Genomic DNA, 10,638 nt, shown 5'->3' with positions numbered 1-10,638 from the left:
TCACCCTAGTTCCAAACTTCCAGCTCAGCACTGTCCCCATAACTTGTCCGGACTTGTCCTACCTGCCTATCTCCTTTTCCACCTATCCACTCCACCCTCTCCTCCCTGACCTATCATCTTCATCCCCTCCCCCACTCACCCATTGTACTCTATGCTACTCTCTCCTCACCCCCACCGTCCTCAAGCTTATCTCTCCACGCTTCAGGCTCACTGCCTTTATTCCTGATGAAGGGCTTTTGTCCGAAACGTCGATTTCGCTACTTCTTGGATGCTGCCTGAACTGCTGTGCTCTTCCAGCATCACTAATCCAGAATGCATTTTTTCAGTCAACCTGCTTCGTTTGAATTTAAGCAAAGCTTTGTAGTTAACTGTCAGTTAGCATCCAATTCATGAATTTTCCTTAGCAACATCTCTACCAGTCAACTTGTCAACCAATCAGGATGATGTACTACAAAAGGTCTACGTGAATGCCATTCTCTGACACTAAGCATTAACCTTACTGCTGTTTCTCCATGACTTTCACTCAATGTTTATTATAGTAAAATAAAGGAACAAAAAAACGGGCCATTTAAGATGAGCCAGTTACACCATTCATTGAGATCATGGCTAATTTGGTTTCAACTTAAATACCTGCCTTGGCTCAATATCCCCTTTATCTTTGGTTTAAAGCCCACGGACCTTTTGATTTAAAATTGACTGACCTAGCATTAATTGCCATTTGCAAAAGAGACTTCTAAGAATCTGTTATCTTTTTGGATTTCAAAGTCTAACTTTGCTCCCAAAGGCTTGACTGTAATTTTATAGATTATTCAACCTATCTTTAAACCGCTCCAACAAGCAGAAATAATATCCAATTATTCTTTCCTTTTTTATATCTTGAATACTTTAAACAAATCATTCCCTCTAAACTCCAGTGAATACAACCTTCGTTTTTGTAATCTCTCTTTGTAAAATAACCCATCACTATATCATTCTGTCACAGCATGTGGAGGCAGGTACAATTACAACATTTAAAAGGCATCTAGATGTGTCTATGAATTGAAAGGGTTGAGAGGGATATTGGACCAAATACTGACAAGTTGGATTAGGTCAGATTGCGATGTCTGGTCAGTACAGACGAGTTGGATGAAAGCGTCTGTTTCTGTGCTGTTTCTGTGTTTCTATGCTACTCCCAATCAAAGCTAATATGTCCTTCCACAAACTGCTCAAAAGGTTTGGCCTTAAAGTTGAAACATGTCATCATTCTCATTGTATTATAATTCTGTAGCTATAAAGGACAGAATTCCATTAGACGTCTTAATTATTTCCTGAACCTGCTCAAGCCATTTTAACAATCTGAGGACAAATGTATGAACCTGAACCCCCAACTCTCTTGGAGTGTACACTGTTTATAACTTTTCACTGTTTAGAAAGCAATCCCTCAGACCTATTACATCACTCCCAGGGATGCCTACTTACAAGTTAGCCAAGGAGCTGCAAACAAGACTAATAGAATACTCCATTCACTCCTCCCAAGAGTTCTGCAACATCATCAAAAACATCACAATAGAAGAGGATGAAATAATGATTTAATTTGATGTAACAGCACTCTTCACATTACAGGCATCGGCCCAGTCAAGGATACCACTGTCACATTATTGGACAAAACATTACAAGGATGCCCGATGACACCAGAAACATCAACAAGAACAGCATATTAAAACAATCAACCTATGCATCACAACTCACTTTATATTCAATGGACAAGTATACAGAAAAATCAACAGCACACCAATGAGGTCCACAATGTCAGGATTCATATCAGAAGCAGTAATGCAATGCTTAGAATGAACAGTCCGCCCCACCATCCAACCCAAACTCTGGATCCGATACGTAGATGACACCTTTGTCATCATTAAACGCACACAACTAGAAGAAACTTGCCACCACATCAATAACATCCTCACTGGAATAAAGTTCACTAAAGAAGAGAAAAACAACAGGAGACTCCCTTTCTTAGATGTATTAGTGGAATGCACACCTACCAGGGAACTCCAGGCCAGTGTGTACAGTAAGACGCCCACTAGATACTGAACTATAATAGCAACCATCCCAGCACCCACAAACAGAACTGCATTCGGACATATTGCAGCAACCCAGAACTCCAGAAAGCAGAAGATGAACACCTACTCAAGGGATTTAAACAAATCTAGTACCCCAAGAGCACTATCCTCCAGTACTTACGGGACAAACCCAAAGAAGAAAACACTACACGACCAGACAGGATAGCGACTAGACCATACATCAAAGACATATCACAGATAACTACCTGACTACTCAGATTCCTGGGAATCTTGGTGGCCCACAAACCAACAAACACCTTCCACCGACTCCTCATAAAGGTTAAAGACCTGACACCCACATCAAATAGGACGAACATCATCTACAAGATACCTGCAAAGACTGTGAAGAACACTACATATGACAAACAGGAAGAAAACTGACCATTTGAGTGCACGAACATCAGCTCGCCACTGCCAGACATGACCAGCACTCTCTGATTTCCAACCACACAGACAATGAAGGACACAAATTCAACTGGGATGATGTAACCATCCATGCACAGGTAAAACAGAGACACGCCAGAGAAATCCTTGAAGCCTGGCACTCCAAATCAATAGACACTTTGAACTGGACCCCATATACAAACCACTTAGATACCGAACCAGAAGTACCAACAAACAGATATGTAAATACTAGGCATGAGAGTCTACTAATACCTTATCAAATACGCACTGATGATATTACATAGTGAGGCGATGAAATGTTTGCAGAAAAACACCGGCTCAGCGAACGAATCCACAACTTCATCCATGACCCACGCTACAAAGCTTCTCAAGAACTCTAACATATTGTATCCTTTAGGAATTCAAAGTAGATGACCTCACGTTTGTCAACATTAAAAGCAATTTGCAACTGTGATTGATTAAATGTGTTTAATCAAATCTGTTAATGTCTCTTTAGAACTGAAGGTTTCTCTAGTATTTACAATACAGTCCATGTTTGTCGGGTATTTTTAATGCCAAAGCATGTGTGTGATGCCACCAACAGCCTTACCACCTGATTATTTTTATTCAGATCAGTAACAACCTGATGGATGACTTGGACAAGACAGATCCATGCCTTGAGTCTGAAAGGGATGCTAATCCTTTGAAGTCAGAAATGATCAATTTTGGGGAGGGAGGGCAAGGTAGCTCCTGGGACATGAGTCAGCAAACTTTTTATTCAGTCTTGTTTGATGATTGTACAGTCACTGCAGAACAACATCGTTGGTGTGATTCCATCACATGTAAGTCTTTGAGATTTTTTTATAAAGAACTACTTAAATGCTGTTTCTTAAAGTAAGAACATTTTTTTTTCTTTTAATGTTCAAAATCTTGCATTTACTTGTTACAAGTATAATCTAACAGAATTCTTTCCCCTTCCAAATATTGCCTAGGCCTTTTTGTAATTCTTTAGCCATTCATTAAATTTGTGGTCATGGTTGACATGAATATCTAATAAAACACATAAAAGCTTCATTACTACACTCTGGTTGGGTGCAACTTATATACCATTTCCTGGTGTATGTACAAGTGCGTATATTTAGGGCATCAGGTAACTAGGAGACAGTGAACTGAATATGTATTTCACGGAGAAGAAATAATATTTGGAGTGGCAAATGAGGAGCAAAGAAAGAAGCTGATAAGTTAGTTAAAATATCTCCTTTCATGTTTTAATTTTGTTGCAAAGTCCTCCGAGCAAATTCATTGCAAACTTCACCTGGTGGATTAGTTACAGAACCATTCAAGAATCTCCCTTCAATATTAATGTAAAATGAAGTTTGTTTAAATATGAATTCCTGGATCAAACATTTTCAAAGACTCAAATTGATGAACATATCTTATTAAGGTTGAACTGAGTAAAGAATCCTGGCCTTATACCTATGACAATCTAATAATTAACAAGTAAACAATTATATACCAGAATATCAAAGAAAAAAATCTGTATATAATGGTTACCACACATTAGCCTTGAATGAATGTCCAAGATTCGTCACTAGGTGATTGGATTTTCTTTTAAAGAACAAGACTGTCATCGTTACATAGTGGAAGAGCTGAGCTCATAGTTTTCACAATCATGATCCTCAATAAATCTTACATCATTTTTGTGCCTGTATCCTAGCAACATTTTATGTTGCTTATGTTCCCTTATGATTACTTAAATATGACAGATGTGAATTGACACAAATTGCATTATCATGGCTGATAAAAGTTGTCTTTATGTTTATTTTTCCATCTGCCCTTGGATTATTAGTGAGAGTCACTCTGTAATAAATTAGGAGTTAAGTACAGGCAGAAGAGGACACGCTCATCATTACTGGAAACATTCCAAGAGTGACAGATCTGTCAGTCAAACTAATTTAGTCACTTACTAGAATTTAAAATTGAAACAGACTTTCCTTCCCTATTATCATGGCTATTTTATTGGACTTCACAAAGATATGATACTGACTTTAGGCTGACCAATCTATTATTAACAAATAGTAAAACCATTCATGAAAACCATTCAATAATTGATTTTTTAAAAGTTTTTCTAACCGCATACCTGGCCAGAAAATTCAATTGGTAGTTACCTGTGTGTTTCTTTCACTGCATCGAATATTAATTGTAAAAATAGTAAACCATTAACTTCAAATTAATCATTGCTGTGCTTGCTTATATTTATTAAGTTTCTTTGAACAAACATTACTCCATAAATAACAAGCCTCTCCTGGTAAACATGACAATTGTTCTCAGTCTAAAAACAGTGAAAAGAGAGATTCCAAAATATGATCACCACCATTATACATCTTCTATAATTTCATTATTTTATACAACAAATATTTCCCAAATTTTTTGTTTTTATTTCAGATTTCTATTATCCACAGAATCTATGCCCCTCATAATTTTACAAACCTCTAAGGTCACCCCTCAGCCTTCAATTCTTTAGGGAAAACAACCTCAGTCTATTCAGCGTCCCCCGATAGCTCAAACCCTCCAACTCTGACAACATGATTGTAAATATTTTCTGTACCCTTTCAAGTTTCACAACATCCTTCAGATGGAGGGAAACCAGAATTGTACATAATACTCCAAAATATTGGTACAAAGTTAACTTGACTACAAAGATTACATTCAGTTAAATCTAATTGCTTTGTTTTCAAGGAAAATGGGAACAAATTCAGTGCAGAGCGCAGCTCTTTTTATGATTTTCTTCTCCCAGCAACTCCCTCCTATTTCACACTTCCATTATCCACAGTATTTTGCTAATATCAATCCTCTTTACGAATCATTTAGAAATTGATCACACACTCATCCTTAAATCAATGAGAAATGAACCTTGTCTTACCTTGACCAATTAGAATATAATGACATAATTACTCACGCTGTGAGGTGTGACTTGGTATGAATTAGTAAGGAACAGCTGTCAGTGACCAAGGTGCACATGGAATTTGAAACCCAAGTTATTTGAGTCTAATGTCCAAACAGAAGCTGATGACCCCAGAGTTTTTGAAGACCAGAGACTGAATATTGAGCCCAAACCCTCCGCCATTTCCTTAACTGAATTTGAAAGCAAGAGCCTCCCACTATTACTTGATTGGTTTCTTAAGGTGTCAATTATCTATGAGTCTAATCTTTTCAATATGGTTTCCTATTGTTACTTTGATAAGATATAAGTTACTGATATAAGATATACTTTTTTGCCTATTCTTTTAGGATTGTGTATGTATGGTCATGCACTAGCAATTGATGCTGTGCTCATTGTCTCTATTTTCCCTTAAATGGAATGAGTCCCTCATTAAACCAAACACATAACTGATATCTCTTTCTTCTGAGGCATCATTTGTTAATTGGTTCAAGTTCCTCATTTGATCAAACACTTGACCATTTATTTTTAGGGGCTATTTGTTAGGTGATAATTTTGTCTCTGTATTTGTGGCCGAAAGTTCATTTCTTAGTACTTCTTAAGACAAAGTATACAATGAGAAAGTATCTTGTAACTTAAAAAATTAATGAAATGATTACAGAAGTTACAAAGCATTAATATAGAGATTGTGTGAATTAGTGGGATATCCTTATACATTACTCATATTACGACATTAATAAGTGGATTCTAATGGATTATAAGGTTAAACTTAAACAGAAAGGGTCATAGAGATATACAGCACAGAACAGACTCTTTATCTAATTCGTCCATGCCAACCGGATATCCTAAACTAATTTAGTCCCATTTGCCAGCACTTGGCCCATATCCCTCTAAACTTCTATTGATATATCCATCCAGATGCCTTTTAACTGTTATAATTGTGCCAGCCTCCAGCATTTCCTCTGGCAGCTCATTCCATACATGCACCACCCCCAGTGAAAACATTTTTCCTGAGGTCCCTTTTAAATTATTCCCTTGTCACCCTACACTTTGCCCTCTAGTTCTGGAGTCCCTCATCCCAGATAAAATACCTTGTCTATTTTCCCTATCCATGCCCTTCATAATTTTATAACTTGAATACAAAGATTACATTTAGTCAAATCTAATTGCTTTGTTTCCAAGACACTGGAAACAAATCCAGTGCAGAGTGCAACTCTTTTTATGATTTTCTTCTTCCAGCAACTTTCTCCTTGTCTTATGCTGTTGCCCAATAAGAATTTAACAAGTTTGGGAGATGTTAATTTGCATTATTCAACCTTGAATGTTACATGTTGTTATAATCTGACTCCATGAAATGAAAATAAACTAAACAGGGGCCTCTGGTATATTGACACCCTCATTCAGTTCAAAATCCCATGGTTTATTACTTCATCAATTGAGCCTAAGCATAGTCACATGATATTCAACTACTAAAATCCACATCTGTTACAGTTAAGTAAAATAACATTTAATCCATGAATATAATTTTATTATATAACTAAACTAATCATGTTTCCCGACTAATCCTACAAAGAGTTAGCTTAACCTGTATGTAGTTACTGAGATGTGATAAGTTGTATCCTATTTTCTAAGACAAAAGACCCTTCTGCTGAGACTTATTTATAATTCATCCTTTACCACTTGACCATTTGAAAGACCCTATGCTGACATAAAATGAATTGGTGGCAGCACTCCACCACAACCACAAGTGGTTGGTAACCAGGTATTCTTATCTTGGAAGCTCTATGGAGAGAGTTGATGGACAGGATTTTCTGGATGGCAGTACTTCCCATGTACAAACTGAAGACTTGATGAGAATATATTCCTGTGATCACAGCTGGATGACAGTCATTTTATTCTCTCAAGAAGATTAACTAATTGGAGATTGGACTTCCAGCCTACACCCAGGTTGGCCTAGAGAGTGGTGGTGGTTGGGTGGATGGGTAAGGACACCTGAAATGTAAAAGAGAGTCACCTTAATTCCTATCCAAGTTGAGAAATTGAAGTTTGGGTCTTCAGGAGCTCAACTGGGGTATGATCAAGTGAACCATCCCATGCCTCTCACACTCCACGTAAACTATAGCCTAGTTGAGAGTGGGAAGGCAGGTGAGGATAAGTCACCCAGGGAATTTTACACATTTACATCTACCTGTAAATTTACCACTGAGTTACGGGAACATTCTGCTTCATGTTTCAGGTTTTTGATCCCCATTGATTGGAGCTTCTGATGAAAGATAACCAACTTGGAAAATATAACTGATTTTCTCTCTGTATAGATCCTATTAGATCCACTAAGCATTTCCAGGATTTTGTCTTTTATTTGAAATTACATAAGTTGCAAAATACATCTCTTGTAATCCATACTTTCATGTTTTCAACATAGTTTTAGTATTGGAAATAACTACACAAAGGCCGGTATCTTGTCACCTTTATTTACACATGCAATATACATGATGCTGACCCAGCTAGCTCAGAGCTAGTGCCTAGAGAGAACAGAATCCCTGACACTTCTATTTATGCCTGACAGCCAGAGCTCCCCTATTGGACCAGTTAAAAGTCCAATAGGGGAGCTCAGTGGGTGGCAAGGTGGCACAGTGGTTAGCACTGCTGCCTCACAGCGCCAGAGACCCGGGTTCAATTCCCGCCTCAGGCGACTGTCTGTGTGGAGTTTGCACATTCTCCCTGTGTCTGAGTGGGTTTGCTCCAGTTTCCTCCCACAGTCCAAAAATGTGCAGGTTAGGTGAATTGGCCAAGCTAAATTGCCCATAGTGTTAGGTGAAGGGGTAAATGTAGGAGAATGGGGTCTGGGTGGGTTGCGCTTCGGCGGGTCGGTGTGGACTTGTTGGGCCGAAGGGCCTGTTTTCACACTGAATCTAATCTAATACAGAAAAGCCTCAATAAGGGAACTCCTATTCCATGAGGTCCACTTGGCTGACCTCATTACAACTGCGACATCCCTCCCTCTCTAAGTCCTGGGATTTACACCCATTCTTTTTCCCATAGTTTATCCTGGGGCATTTGTACACCAGATCAGACCCTGCCTTGGATACTGGCAGTATGTAGCAGATCATAGCCCGCCTCTTGTGCCTTAAGTGTCTCAGCTGAAATTCATCACTTTCTTCATGTGGTAACAACATTAAGGCTGTGATTTCTGCTGTGTCCACCTCATCTTAAGAGCTTTCTTCGACGCTACACAAAGGGGAGAACCCGGGGTCTGACAACCTTGCTAGATGTTCTGAGGGGCAGGATATGTTTTGCTGTTTGCGAAGATGCACCTTTCATGTGTATTTTCAGGACTGGCCTCTCCCACCTGAACTTTGTACATCACAGGACTTGATCTCACATCAGCCTCAAATCTGGGGGCAGAGTTTCTCCCCACTATCAACTCTGCTGAAGCTGTCCTTGTATTTGTGTGAGGGGTGGTCCTATAATCAAACAGGAACAGGGACAGTTGGGTGTTGAATGAATCTGTAGACTGCTTCTTTAAGCCTGCCTTCTAAGTTTGGACTGTTCTTTCCACCAGATCATCGGACGGTGGATGGTACGGAACTGCCCTTACATGTCGAATACCATTCAACTTTAGGAAATTGTCAAATTCCCTGCTTGGAAATGATAACCCATTGTCTGATTTCAGGGAATTTATGTATTGCAAAAGATGTTTGCAACTTTTCAATCGTCGTCCTTGTGTTTACCAAATTAACTCTATACACGTCCAACCATTTTGAATGGCCATCCATAATAACTAAAAACATTGAGCCCATGAAAGGCAAACCTTATGACATTCAACTCACTGGTAAAATTGCAGTGGAGTGGAGGATTCTTTGCTGGGAATAGCGCACAAAATGTGTTGACTAATTTTACAACACTCCCCTCCCCACTTGCTAGACTGTCCACGGAACACTAAAATCCAGCTCCATTCCCCCCCAACAGCTAAGCATCACCACAATTATGCTTTTAAAACATTATCAGATATTCCAATCGGGGTTGGAAGCCTCATTTCTGATCCTGGTTTTGTTAAAAATTACCCACTTACCTTTAGATGTATTTTGTACTGGAGATCCTACAGAGGCAGCTCTGGTTACCTGATCAGGAATCCACAAATCCAGCATCAAAAAATCTTCATAGAACCCAGGCCCCATTTTGTAGGAGTCAGATGCTGAGAGGAGTAGGCACGAAAATTACCCTATGACAGGCAGTCAGATACAGAGATGGAAATGTGTTGCTGGAAAAGCGCAGCAGGTCAGGCAGCATCTAGGGAACAGGAGAATCGACGTTTCGGGCATTAGCCCTTCTTCAGGAATGAGGAAAGTTGGTCCAGCAGGCTAAGATAAAAGATAGGGAGGAGGGACTTGGGGGAAGACGCTCCTCCTTCGACCGTCGGGTTGTTGTGGTTTGGCGGTGGATGAGTCCAATGACCTGCATATCCTCGGTGGAGTGGGAGGGGGAGTTGAAATGCTGTGCCACAGGTTGGTTTGGTTGGTTCGTCCGGGTGGCCCAGGGGTGCTCTCTGAATCGCTCCGCAAGTAGGCGGCCTGTCTCCCCAATATAGAGGAGGCCACACCGGCTGCAGCGGATGCAGTAGATGATGTGGGTGGAGGTGCAGGTGAATCTGTGGCGGATATGGAAGTTTCCCTTGGGGCCTTGGAGAGAAGTGAGGGGGGAGGTGTGGGCGCAAGTGTTGCACCTCCTGCGGTTGCAAGGGAAGGTGCCGGGAGTGGAGGTTGGGTCGGTGGGGGGTGTGGATCTGACAAGGGAGTCGCGGAGGGAGTGGTCTCTACGGAAAGCTGATAGGGGAGGGGAGGGAAATATATCCTTGGTGCTGGGTCTGTTTGGAGGTGGCGGAAGTGACGGCGGATGATGCGCTGTACATGGAGGTTGGTGGGGTGGTAGGTGAGGGCCAGTGGGGTTCTGTCCTGGTGGCGGTTGGAGGGGCGGGGCTCAAGGGCGGAGGAGCGGGAAGTGGAGGAGATGCGGTGGAGGGCACCGTCGACCATGTCGGGGGGGAAATTGCGGTCCTTGAGGAAGGAGGCCATCTGTGTTGTACGTATTTTGTACTGGTCCTCCTGGGAGCAGATGCGGCGGAGACGAAGGAGTTGGGAGAATGGGATGGCGTTTTTACAGGGGGCAGGATGGGAGGAGGTGTAGTCCAGGTAGCTGTGGGAGTCGGTCGGT

The 10,638-nt window shown here is 40.6% G+C and overlaps 1 long non-coding RNA gene across 1 annotated transcript in view; it reads left to right on the top strand.

The window, feature by feature from the left end:
* LOC122554780 overlaps window positions 1-2,843 on the top strand; it is a 25,632-nt gene extending 22,789 nt beyond the window's left edge. Inside the window, exon 3 of the long non-coding RNA XR_006313078.1 lies at window positions 1,603-2,843. This is a non-coding gene — a long non-coding RNA (uncharacterized LOC122554780). The remainder of the gene's footprint in view (window positions 1-1,602) is intronic.
* The last annotated feature ends 7,795 nt before the right edge of the window (window positions 2,844-10,638 follow it).

This window comes from Chiloscyllium plagiosum, chromosome 11 (genome assembly GCF_004010195.1).
Source record: "Chiloscyllium plagiosum isolate BGI_BamShark_2017 chromosome 11, ASM401019v2, whole genome shotgun sequence".
Classification (NCBI taxonomy): domain Eukaryota; kingdom Metazoa; phylum Chordata; class Chondrichthyes; order Orectolobiformes; family Hemiscylliidae; genus Chiloscyllium; species Chiloscyllium plagiosum.
The sequence above is the reverse complement of the archived record's forward strand: the minus strand, read 5'-3'. Positions and strand labels throughout refer to the sequence as shown.